General features: G+C 37.0%; 1 long non-coding RNA gene across 1 annotated transcript; it reads left to right on the top strand.

Annotated features, from left to right (window-relative positions):
* The first annotated feature begins 790 nt into the window (after positions 1-790).
* LOC103097373 (uncharacterized) lies at positions 791-7,755 on the top strand. The gene is made up of 3 exons (XR_462007.2): positions 791-841; positions 4,406-4,535; positions 6,955-7,755. It is a non-coding gene; the product is annotated as an uncharacterized LOC103097373 (long non-coding RNA).
* The last annotated feature ends 4,984 nt before the right edge of the window (positions 7,756-12,739 follow it).

The raw sequence follows: 12,739 nt of genomic DNA on the forward strand, positions 1-12,739 counted from the left end.
GAAAAACAGGTGTGTGAGGGAAAGCACATCATTCTGTGTTATCCTTAAAATCTGACTGGTTGGGTCTATGATCATAACCTGGAACTCTGATTCATCAGTAACAAGCTCCCCAGATTGCTTTCCTAGTACTTGGGAGAAATTTCACATACAGTCTAGAGCCCCGAGTCTTGTAACTTAAGGTTGTAGAGATAAGATAAACAAAGACAATACAGGAAGGAAAGAGTGAGGCAATGTTAGCTTAAGCACATGTTCTCTGCTAGATGTTGGGAAAAATTCTGGATTTTCTTATGCAATGTATACACATACACTTTCACTATATATTTATAAAATATGAATCTATCTATTAAGGGGTTAAATGAAATAGGGGTTCATATCTCCAATTCCAAACAATGGGCACATCATCTTTTCTACAGAATGCCCAAAGAAGTTGTCCAATATATTTCTATTTGAAAAATTCTATTGTAAAGACCCTCCAAAGGTGAACCTAAATATTAGTGTCTTCCCTCTCTTATTTAGTTCTATTTTACTTTTTATATATCTTGTTTCTGTTGTGAACTCTATAGAATACTTGAAATGATCCCCTTGGGTATTTTTTATCTGCCCTAATTTCCACTGAATTGAGCAATATGGATTAAAGAGTCATGTTCATAAATAAGACCTGAGATAAAATACTAGATTACTCTCAAATCAAGTAAATGACCCTTGTACTAGAGGAATCAGGAACTGAAGTTAGAAAGGTCTGAGTAAGAGGAGGGACAGATAAAAGAAATCACTACTTCCTCTCTTAGTTAGAAATACACAAGGGAAGGGAAGAGATTTGATCAAGGTCCAGAGCTTAGAGGTAAGAAAGAAAGTTCCTTTTCAATCTCTGATTTCTGGTTTCCTTCCCTAATAGATGATTGTCCTGATCTTCCCTAGAACATTAGATGGAAAGGAAGAAGATGTTTCTTTCTTCCTCTTTGGCTTTAATTACAAATTGAGGCTCAGTCTCTGCTAAGTAATAACTATTTATTCTTTGAAAATATAAGGAAATTGGGGTATATGGGTAGAGGGAAAAAATAGGAAATCCCTAATTATTATTTTATCCTATATTCCCAATCAAGGTCTGGGGACCTGACTCCCTGGAGAGATGTATTCATCTGTTGGACTCCTGATTTAGAGTTATATAAAATATCAGTTGAAGATCTTTTTGAATGGATAGTCTCTTCTGTTCCACAGGGAAAAAGTCTCTATCCACTAATGAAAAGATCAGGGCTATGTTCTGATTCACATCAGCTAGTTGAAGAACCTTAACAGGTTGAGCTCAGAGTGATGCTCTTCTTCTCTCCTTGCCAGAAGAGAAATAACCCTCTCTCCAACTGCTGATTTGCTTTTCTTGGCTAGAGGTTCTAGCCCCATCCACCATTGACATCAGAATTCCATCCTCTTTCTTCTTGGTGTTTTTTTGCAAACCAAATCCTTGCAATGCAGTCTGTAATTCTCTCACCCACACCTTAGACAAGTCATTTTTTTTCTCAGTTTTAATTTTCATCGGTATAATGAGGCTTTTCACTAGATTATCTCTAAAGTCTCTTCCAGCTTTGACTTTAGAGATCATGGATTCCAAACCCTTAATTTTCTTAGATCTCCAAGATCACTTCTTAAACTAAATTCTATGATAACTGTCAAAAGTTCCTGGCATGTTTGGAAGGACATGACTAGAGGGAGAATGAGAAGACCTGGGTTCAAGTCCTGGTTCTCTCATTTACTCCTACCTTCACGATCATTGAAAAACAGGGAATTATATGAATTGATTTCTAAGATTCCTTTTCTCTTTGAGTCTTCATTCTGCTCTCCAGTGAGGATCTTTGTGTGTTTGGTTCTTTGACTGGGTGATTTGGGGCAGGATTGTTGAAAGGTGTTGAATCTGTGTGGTTTTTGTTAAATTTCATGTGTGGTGTTGAATTCCACCTTTACAAGAAGGAGTCCTGCCCAGAGGAATTAGGCATAGTTTAAGACTCAGCCATTTCAAACTTCTCCCAAACAAAACATAACCCCTTTCCATCAGGAACTAACTTGCCCCAATGAGCCTCACTGGGGAGCTGCCTTTCTCTGAGTGATTCATTCTAGAATCCCTGCCATGACCTCACTCCCAGCCTCTTATGGCACAACTCATTGAATCTAATCCATTATTTTTCTAGTTTGAGGTACTCAGATTGTTTACAATTGAAATAAGTAGCTTCTGAAGTAAGTAGCAAAATGTTTTCTGAAGTTTTTGCTAGAAATAAGTAGTATTATAAAGATGGTAGGAACAAGTGTCTGAATGGAAAGAACACTGATTTGGGGGTCACTGAATCCCAGAATCTGAGACTTTGAAGGACCTTCAGGTGCAGAACACTTATGAAAGGAACCCTCAGTGTAACAATCTGAATAAATGGAAATCCTTAAAATCTGTTCCAAGAATTTCAAGGCTACAGGTCACACTATGCCAGCTTTCCTATCCTCCTCCCTCAGAAACTCCACGAGGGAGCTTTTGGTTCCTTCTATGCTACTCATTGCTTTTACCTCAGCCATCAGTAATGCTCTTATATTTGGAAAAATATGCTCTTTGTAATACGAGGAACTGAGTTCACCTAGTGATTAAAATAATGAAGTGGAGGTAAAGAAGAGATGAGTTGAATTCAGCCTAAGAAACTCCCTACCTGTCTTAAAACCACTTCAGAAATGGATAACCTCTCTTCTGGCCCGGTTGACAGAAGTCATGACAGAAAAATGAAATGTTCCCTGGAGGGCAGGGAACATAAACTACTATAATTTTATATCAAAGCATAAATGTTTCCCCAAAAACACTCCATTCTATTTGTTGGACCTGAACCATGGGAATAAGGAGCATAACTCTGATTTCTTTCTGAAAACTTTTGTTGGACTTTTGCCTCCATGTGAATCAATGATATTTTAAGGAAACTCAATTGGCTAATGCAAACTTTGCTGATATTAAGAAATGAAAGATTTCAGCAATAAGGAAAGTGATAGTTCCAATGTATTAATCTTGGTCAAACTATGTGAGAAATGATATTTTCAATACAGATTTTCATAGTTAAGAACAAACCCTGTTAACGACTGGAGCATCCAAGAGCTACAATGGTCATGCAGGCTATCCAGCCAATAAAATACAAAGGTCAGAAAATGGCACTGAACTTTGAAGTAGGAAGCCTATCAAACGGGATGTAATTAATAAAAATGTGTTGAATAATAATAAAAAATAAATGGATGATCAATTGTATGAATGGATTTTAGAGAAGCAAAAATATTAATACTGGTGGGAAATAATATTCTGGATGACCTTTCCCATCCATTTCTGCCATTAATCAAATTAATGACCATGCACAGCAGCTGCCCTCTTTATTTGAGGAGAAACTTTCATATTCTTCATAGGTTTAGAGGATAATTTTCATTTTGGAGATTCCTTAGGAGTCATAAGGATGTTGAGAATCCTGTTGACTTAGAATGAGAATTATACTTATTCCAATTTTGTTCCTTGTGATTATCATTTGTTTTTCAAGCAAAAACAGGAGAGTGAAGGAACGCACATCACTCTCAGTTTTCCTTTCTTCAAAAATCAGACTGTTTGGGACTATGATCAAAATGAGGAACCAACATTCAGTTACCCTGATTGCTTTCCCAGCACCTGGGAGAAATTATACAGAGACTCTTGGGTCTGAGTTTGGTAAATTTATCCTTAGAGTTAATGGCAAAAGTTGTTCATGGAAACAATACTCCATTGGGCATCATAAGGTCTATGTTTAATCATTGGTAGGAATACTAGAAAACTGGTGACTAGGTAGGGATGGATATTTGTTTTTTAAAGTGTTTAAACACTGTTGATCAGGAATTTCTGGGCAAGAGTGTGAATTTGAGAGAAAATTTCAAGAATTGTATATTTATTCAAGAAGCCTATTTATCCTATTTGGTTTCAGCTATGATTATGTATGTTAAGGAAAGACACTTGTATGATTGGTTGAGATGGATATTTTATAAAATACTTCCCCTTTTCTGCCCTTTCCTTTGGAAAAAAAAAACATGTTTTTTTTCCCCTCATTCTTTTAATTAATTTTCTAGATTACCCTTGTATTTTAAACTACAAGTTTAAACTACAAATAAACCTTGTATTTTTTTGGGCTGGATTCCTGGTTTATTTCAAGCAATTGGAACTACATGACAAAAGGGAGGATGGCAGAAAAGTCCTGAAATGAGTGTTCCCATGTTCTGTACTTGACTCTATTCTGTATTATTACTGCTTTTTGTTTAATTGTTAAGTCCATGTTTTTCAATCCTTGATTCACCTTTTCCTCTGAAGTAGTTTAAAGTTGCAAATTTAGTTTTTATTACATAACATTTTTATTATATACCTTATTTTATCCTGCAGCTGGCATGACAGAGTCTGGGATTATCCTCCCTTCCTGTGGGCAGGATTTCCAAGCCCTATTAAAGTGCTCTTGCTGAAAACCCAGCCATCCACTGACTCTTCTGGATCCCACTCAGTTCTGGAGCATCTGGTGAGTGTGAGGTTCTTTAGGGCACATTTTGGGGCAGGGATTTCTCTTGGAGGATGAAAGGCAGAGGAGGCCCTTTTGTGGAAGGGAGAGCACACTGGCATGGGAATCAGAAGTACTGGGTTCTAGGTTCTTGTCCTTGTTCTGCCTCTAATGAGCTGTGTGAATTTAAGAATGTTATTTGAACTCATTTAGCATTACTTTTCTTCTCTGTAAAAAGTTATTTTTGGCCTCTTGGTGATGCTAGAGTCCTTTCGGTTCATGCACTCTGTGAAATGCTCTAAAGGGATTAGTTTATATTACATTTCTGAGATTTTCTTGAATTCATTTTGATCTTTTCTCATTTCCACTGAGATGAGCATTGGTGATGAAAAAACCCTGGTCAGATATGAGGATATTGGAGTCTAAATCTTAGACCTTTTTCTATTTACCTCTATTACCTTGGCCAAGCCACTTTTCCCCTGACCTTCAATTTTATTCTTTAAAATGAAATCTGCACCAGATAATCTCTAAAGTGTCTTCTAGCTTTGACCTTAGAGATCCTGCATTCCAAACACCTCATTTTGTTAGACTCCTAAGATTTATTCTGAAATTTAATTGTATGACAGATGCTCTGGTGGCAGCATGTATGAAAGACCACGACTAGGCAGAGAATGAAAAGACATGGGTTCAAATCCTGACTCTATCACTTATTCCTAACTTGATGATCTTTGGATTTACTAAGTCACAGTTCCCTCCTTGGGAAAAGAAGAATTGAATTAGTTGATTTCCAAGATTCCTTTTTCTGATTGTGGGAATTTGGAGCAGGGTTGTTGATCTTGGACTATTTTTATGAAATTTTTCATATGTGGTGTTGAACTCTACTTTGCACAGGAATCTAGAAGGAGTCTAGCAGAAATCTAAGAAGGTTTTTAACTAAATGATTCTGTGGAAGGTGTGATAGCCTTCTCTTCCCCATCTAACCTATAGTGGATGCCAATGATCAGAGCAGAATCTCCCTGTGATACATAAAACATATATCTGATACGAAGTCCTGAGATTGCAGGGGAACTTCTCCTATTTTCTCTTTCCCCTAGTTCTGGCAAAACTGTCTGGAAGCATTAATCAAGATCCTTCATTCTGATGATCATGACAATGAGGCCTGATTAGAGGATTAGGAAAATTTTCCGGGACTTTGGTTTTTTTTTTTTAACTCAAGTTTTTATTCATTCCCAGTCACATAAAAAACCATGATGCTATGGACATCCATTCTACAAGTGTTTATTTGTGTTATGACAGTTGGTAGGAACTTTCCAGAACACTGTGTCAAGCCACTTCAAAATTCAAAAGAGGACAGTGAGGTATGGAGAGTTTCTCTTTTGGATTAAATTCCTTTGACACTAGACATAGTTTACAGGAACTTGGCTTCTTTGCCTCCCCCTCAACCTCCCATATTGTTCTCCTCAATAGCATGTGAGCTTCTCGATATCACGGGCAGTAATCTTTTATTTTTCTGTCACCAGACTTGTGCATAGTGATTTGTAAACAGTCAATGTTTACCATAGATCTAGTGTTAGATTTGAGTAACAGGTTCTGTCATTCAGGCCAGTGTTTCTCTATATAACCTGTCCAACTTCTTCTTTTTATAGATGATCCAATGATGTGGCAGAAGATGTTAAGGGGTGCCACATCTTATTTATGGTGGTTATCCTAATCATAGGCTGGGGTTTCCTAAAGGCTGAAGTAAAACCTAAGAAAATTGAATTAATTTGGTGAACCAATGTATTGATAGTAGTAAATATGGAAGGCAGGAGGCAGTCAGTTCAATCAATAATCTATTAAGAGAAGCCTTTCAAAGACTTGCAATTTCACCAGGGTGAGATTCCTTTCTAATCTGTTTATATTTTAGGCAATTGTCTTTATGAGTTGCTTTGGGCATCATAATTTGACACCTGATGATAAATTATAGGTGATACACAAATCATCTTTTGTTAGTCCTATGTTAGAATCCTTTTCAGCTAGGAAGAACTTAGCATGGCTTGACTTTCTCAGCCTTGAGTTTTGAGGCCCCAGGGAAACTTTTCTGCTCTGATGAGATGTTGGAGGAGGATGTGAGTTGACCATATAGATGATCAATTCACCATGATAGAGCATGTCCATGTATTTAGCTAATCAGGATCATCTCATTTTGTCTATATTAGGGATGGCAAAAAACTAAGTCTCAGAGATGTTAAATGTCTTCCTCAAGGTCATATAGCTAGTAGCTGTCAGAGTGCTTGTTAAATCACAACTCTTTAAGCCCAAACCAGTGCACAGTTGACTATCCCCAAGTCCAGCCCAAGAGCTTGCTTTGATCACAACCCCTCTCAATATAAAGACTTAGACATGCTTAAATGTGGAAGTATTTACCTACCAGTGAATACTGATTTTTTTTTTCTTTCAGAGTCACTGAGATCAACGAAAGATATACAGTCCAAATAATAAAAGGATCAAAATGTGTTATCAGGACTCTTTCAATTGCCCCAGGCCTTATCAACCCTATGTCCCTCAGGGTTGTCTTATCTATCCAGACCCTTGTGCCCCTTTGATCTACCCACAACAACCATATGTCCCTCAGGGCCCTATTGCCATCTGGCCAGACCCATATAATCCTTGTGCCCCTATGACCTTCCCACAACAACCCTATGTCTCTCAAGGCTGTATTACCATCTGCCCATGCCCAAGTAATCCTTGGGCCTCTAGTATCTACCCACAACAACCCTATGTCCCCAACTACCCAGGATCATGTAATTCTTATGGCTATATGACATATTGACAATCACAGGGCAGGGGAATTGAAATTCTTATGGTCCACTTTACTAGCACAGAACCCTCCCAAGAATTAAGAGCACCAGATGCTGGTGTAACCACAAACCTGGAAGCTCAAGAGACCTGTGCTCTTCCTACCCTCTCTGAACCTTCATGTTCCTCTGCACTTGAAGTGCCCTAGATGGAATCATGGTGAGAAGAACCTTTGTTCCTGAAGCTATAGTCATTTCAGAAAGAAGATTCTATCTTACTTCCAACTTCCACCTCCAATGATGAGAGGCAGCAGAGAAAGAGTCAACCTTAATTCAATATCTGGTTCCTACAGAGTTTGAGAAAAGGCATCTTTGAACAACCAGATCCCCTGCTATTCCATCCTCTCTCCTTTGTACCGTGTGCTCTCTTCTTCCACCCAAATAAAACATATGTTTCATTGTGAGACTACACTTGTTGCTTTTCTCTTTCCATCTTCCCAAATATCAATCTTTATTATCATGTCCTGTCATTTCTTTTCATATCAGCATTTCCCATCCATGTTTAAGGATAAGCTATATCCCTCCCTATCAATGGGAACAAAAGGATCAATTTCCCTTTGTATAGCCCTTCTCAACTTCTGAAATCCTTTACATCTTTTGCTAACTCATTTATTTTCCAACAATCACCCCTGAGTTCATCCAGGTAGGATTGTTATCTTGACTTGTCATATGAGAAAATTGGTTCTCCAAGAAGTTGTGGGATTTAGGCAAGGTCAAACATCTTTTTTGTTATTCTGATTTACAGTGACATAATCATTATTTATGTGGATTTTCTAGAGTAGCTTAATCCATGTAGCATCACTTTATGTAGTTCTTTACTTGCTTCCCTGCATATTTTACTTACCATTACTTAGAGTACTGTATTGCCTTCTATACCCTAAGTGCATTTAGCTATTCTCTATTGAATGGAGAAATACTAGGTTTCCAGATCTTTGTTTCTTGTGATTTTTTTCCAAATAAATATTTTGGTGTTAATGAGACTTACTTTAAATATTCCATTTAACAGATCTGCTATAATTTCAGGAATGTAATTTTTTCAATATAAATTCTAATGGAAAAACTAGTTTCATTCTATGTCATATTAAAAAGTCTATAATGTGGTAGATGAGTAATAAATGTGAAAGATGAGGGGAAATGAGTTAAATCAAAACCATAGTAAGGAAAGACCTTAAAGACCTGCAATTTCATTGGTCAGAGAATTCTGCCTATTCAGATGCATGAATGGATTTCAAAGAAAAGATCAAAAAACATTATGGAACTAGGAAATAATATACTGGATGACCTTTCCCATCTATGCAGTCAATAAAACTAATGACAATAAAGGCTTGCTTCTTTATTTGAGGGAAATGCTATTTAGTATTCATAGAGGATAATTTTTATTTTAAAAAATATTTGGGATTCATAAGAATCTTGAGAATCCTGGTGGCTTGGAATGGCCAGTGATTTTGTTCATGTTTTGCTACTTAAGATTATTATTTATTTTTAAGCCAAAAAAAAAAGTGTAAGGGAAAGCACATCATTCTATATTATTCTTCCCTTATCTGACCAGTTGGGCCTAGGATCATAATTTGGAATTCTGATTCACCAGGTACAGGCAACCCCATTGCTTTCCAAGTACTTGGGAGAATACAGAAAAAAACAAAGACAATACAGGAAGGAAAGAGTGAGGTCATGTTAGAGGGGCTTAAGTATATGTCCCTTGCCAGATGTTGGGGATAATTCTGAATTTTCTTATGCAACACACACACACTTATACTATATGTATATATACATATATTTATATGTATATATCTTCTAGATTATTGGTGTATTGTAAACTCTCCTTTGTGCTCAATTAGTAGGTTATTTCAAGCATGTGGAACTGTATGACAAAAGGGAGGAAGGAAAGAAAGCCCTGAAATGAGTGTTCTCATGTTCTATAGAGAACTGTGGCCCAATAAATACCCAAAGATCATAAAGGTAGGAGTAAGTGAGAGGTCCAGGACTTGAACCCAGGTCTTCTCATTCTCCGTCTAGTAATGACTTTCCACACATGCCAGCACCTTAGCAGCTATCATAGAATTTAGTTTAAGAAGAGATGTTGGGGATCTAAGAAAATTAAGGGTTTATAATCCTTGATTACTAAGGTCAAAGCCAAACCCTCATTGTTCAGATGAAAGTTAATGTTGAAAGAAAAAGTGACTTATCCAAGGCCATTTACTTGATTAGAATGGAATCTAGCATTTCATCTCTGATCTTATTTATGACCAGGACTCTTTAATCCATATGGTTCAATTCAGAAGAAATTAGAACAGATAAAAAATTCCCAAAGGGACATCTTAGCTGGCAATATGAAGGAATCCATTCCAAATATTTTATAGAGTTTACAAGCAGAAAGAACATATTAAAAATGGAACTAATAAAGAGAGGGAAGACACTAATATTTAGGGTAATATATAAGCGTATTTTCTCTAGAATTTCTCCAATAGAAATTCATTGGACAACTTCTTTGGGGATTCTGTAGAAAAGATGTTATGCTCAATGTTTGGAATTGGCCATATGAACCCCCATTCCATTTAAACACTTAATGGACAGATTCATATTTTAAAAGAAATGTGTATATAGATATAGATATATGGAAGAGTAGGAATGAGTGTGTGTGCGTATGCATCTGTTGCATAGCATATGAAAATCCAAAATTTCCCCTAGCATGCTGCAGGAGATATGTGCTTAAGCCCATCTAACATTACTTCACTCCTTCCTTCCTGTATTTTTGCCTTTGTTTCTCTCACTTTTACAACCTTGAGTTACAAAACTCAGGCTCTAGATTGTATATGGAATTTCTCCCAAGTACTTGGGATACTTAGCAATGGGGATAGCTTGGACCTGGTGAATCAGTATTCCAGGTTATGATCCTAGGCCCTACCAGTCAGATTTTTTAGGGAAGAATAATATAGAATGATGTGCTTTCCCTTACACTTTTTTTTTGCATTAAAACAAATAATCATAAGTAGCAAAACATGAACAAAGTCACTGGCCATTCCAAGCCACCAGAATTTGCAAGATTCTTATGAATCTCAAATATTTTCCAAAATAAAAAATTATACTCTACGAATACTAAATAGTATGAAGGTTTTCTCTCAAATAAAGCAAAGAGCTGCTGTGCATTATCATTAATTTCATTGATAGCAGTGATGGTTTGGAAAGGTCATCCAGGATATTACTTTCTAGTTCCATAATATTTTTTGTTCTCTATTTTGAAATTCATTCATTCATATGAATAGATAGAATTCTTTGTCCAATGAAATTGCAGGTCTTTGAAGGTTTTTTCTTAATATGGATTTGATTCAACTCATTTCCCCTGATCTTTCACGTTTATTACTCATCTACTTATTGATCCCTCAAGCAAATCCTCCCTCTCTTCCTTTATTTTTCTAGAATCTAAAAGAAGCGTGTTAAAATTTATTGTGGTTAGACTGATAATATATTAATTAGGTGGTCACCAGGGATTTAATTTATAAATCCCAAAATGAATTACTAAAATAAATAGAATTTATGGTAGTTTATTTTATTTACAATATTTACAATAGAAGGAAGATATTAAGGAGAGAGAGAGAGAGAGAGAGAGAGAGAGAGAGAGAGAGAGAGAGAGAGAGAGAGAGAGAGAGAATTCTGACTTCTTCTGATACCAGTTAGAATTTCTAAGCCCCAGCCAGGGGTAGAGAGTCTCAAGAAGTTGGGCCTTACCTGGAGGCTTCACGTCTCCAGAAAGGTGGGGTCACTAAGCCAGCTTTTTATTCACCAATGGTAACAGTCTAAAAGAAGTCTGAGTGTTGGTTTTCCAGTCACTCCTCTGAGTCTGTCTTCAGGTCACTTCTCCATCCTTCATTCCAAGCTCAGGTAACTCCCTCTCTTCAGTCTTTCCCCCCCCCCCCTCTATTTAAAGACCTTTTTCTCTTGTGTCACCTCTGTGGAAGAGGCATGAAGGAAGAGAAAATTTTCATGCATGCAAGACAAAAGTCACACAGCAAAAGATTAGAAACAACTTATGCATAATGCTTACACACACCTATGAAGAACACATGTACAGCTTACTTGCATCCATGAAGACAGAACAGATCAAACAAGTCCAGGACCTAAAAGAAAAATTAGAAATGATTGAAAAAAATCTTAAAGATAAGGAGATAGAAGAAATCAAGAGAATAAACATGGTTAAGACTTGTATAACATCTACTTACAAGAAACCTAGTTACAGACAAAAACCAGTGCAGAGAGAGACTAAGAAAGGCTACCTTACTAAAGATTGTTTTTTTAAAGAAGAAACATGAGATTAATAATAACAACATACAAAATTCACAAACTAGGTACAAAAAGTCCACTTGTTCTTATTGCACACTAAAGTTCTCAAAGCAAGCTCCAGACTTGCATGAAATGCAACAGGACATAAAAACTGGAGAAAACCTAAGTACTGTGATATGGAAATCACTTTAAAAGACTGATATATATTAAATTAAGGTCACCAAGGAATTCAGCTATGTAATTCCTAAATGAAAACTCAAATCAGCAGTCAACCTTGTATGGAGTTGTTTTAAAATTACTAACAGGAGGAAGAAAGGTATTAGAGAGAGAGAGAGAGAGAGAGAGTGAGAGAGAGAGAGAGAGAGAGAGAGAGAGAGAGAGAGAGAGAGAGAGAGAGAGAGAGAAAGAAAGGGGGGGAGAAGGGAATAGGGCTTAAATGCCCACTCTGCTTTAGGCTGGGCCAAAAGCCCAAGTCCTTAGATAGCCAAGGCAAAGAAAAGATATCAGTCCCTATCACTCACATGACCAAAATGGAGAAACAGTCTGAGCGCCTCCACTCCAAAGCACCAGGCTCCAACCACCACCTCTCCCTCCACACAGGAAGTCCCAGCCTCCTCAGCTCTCCTCTACCTCACTTCCTCTGTCTCCCCTGTGCCAATGGTGGCTCTAGCTTAACCCAGGACCGCCCAGAGGTCTGTCCCCTTTGCACATGTCTGTTGTGGCGATATTCTCAAATAATTAAATCTTGAGCTTTGCTACAGCCCTTTCTAAATCCTGTTACCTTGAGTAGCGTGGAGATTTTAGTTTCCAAGACCTGATTCTGTCATTCCAAGTATCTCTATTGCTATTGATCAGGAAATAGCCAAATCCCATCCTCTAAAGAATGGTTTGAATAGGGTTGAGTAGTTTTGAAATTCACAGTACTCAGATATGATTATGAAAGAGTTATGAAGCCAGGACTATAAGGTATTTAGTGTGACAAATTGAGATATAAGAAATAGTAAGAATGAGGCTGCAGTTGAAAATAGTAGAAAAAAAGTTGGGAAATGGTGAAAATTCAATGCAAGAAAGTGAATCTGTGAGTGATAACTATAGCAATAAAGCAAGAGA

The sequence above is a fragment of the Monodelphis domestica genome, chromosome 2 (assembly GCF_027887165.1).
Source record: "Monodelphis domestica isolate mMonDom1 chromosome 2, mMonDom1.pri, whole genome shotgun sequence".
NCBI lineage: Eukaryota > Metazoa > Chordata > Mammalia > Didelphimorphia > Didelphidae > Monodelphis > Monodelphis domestica.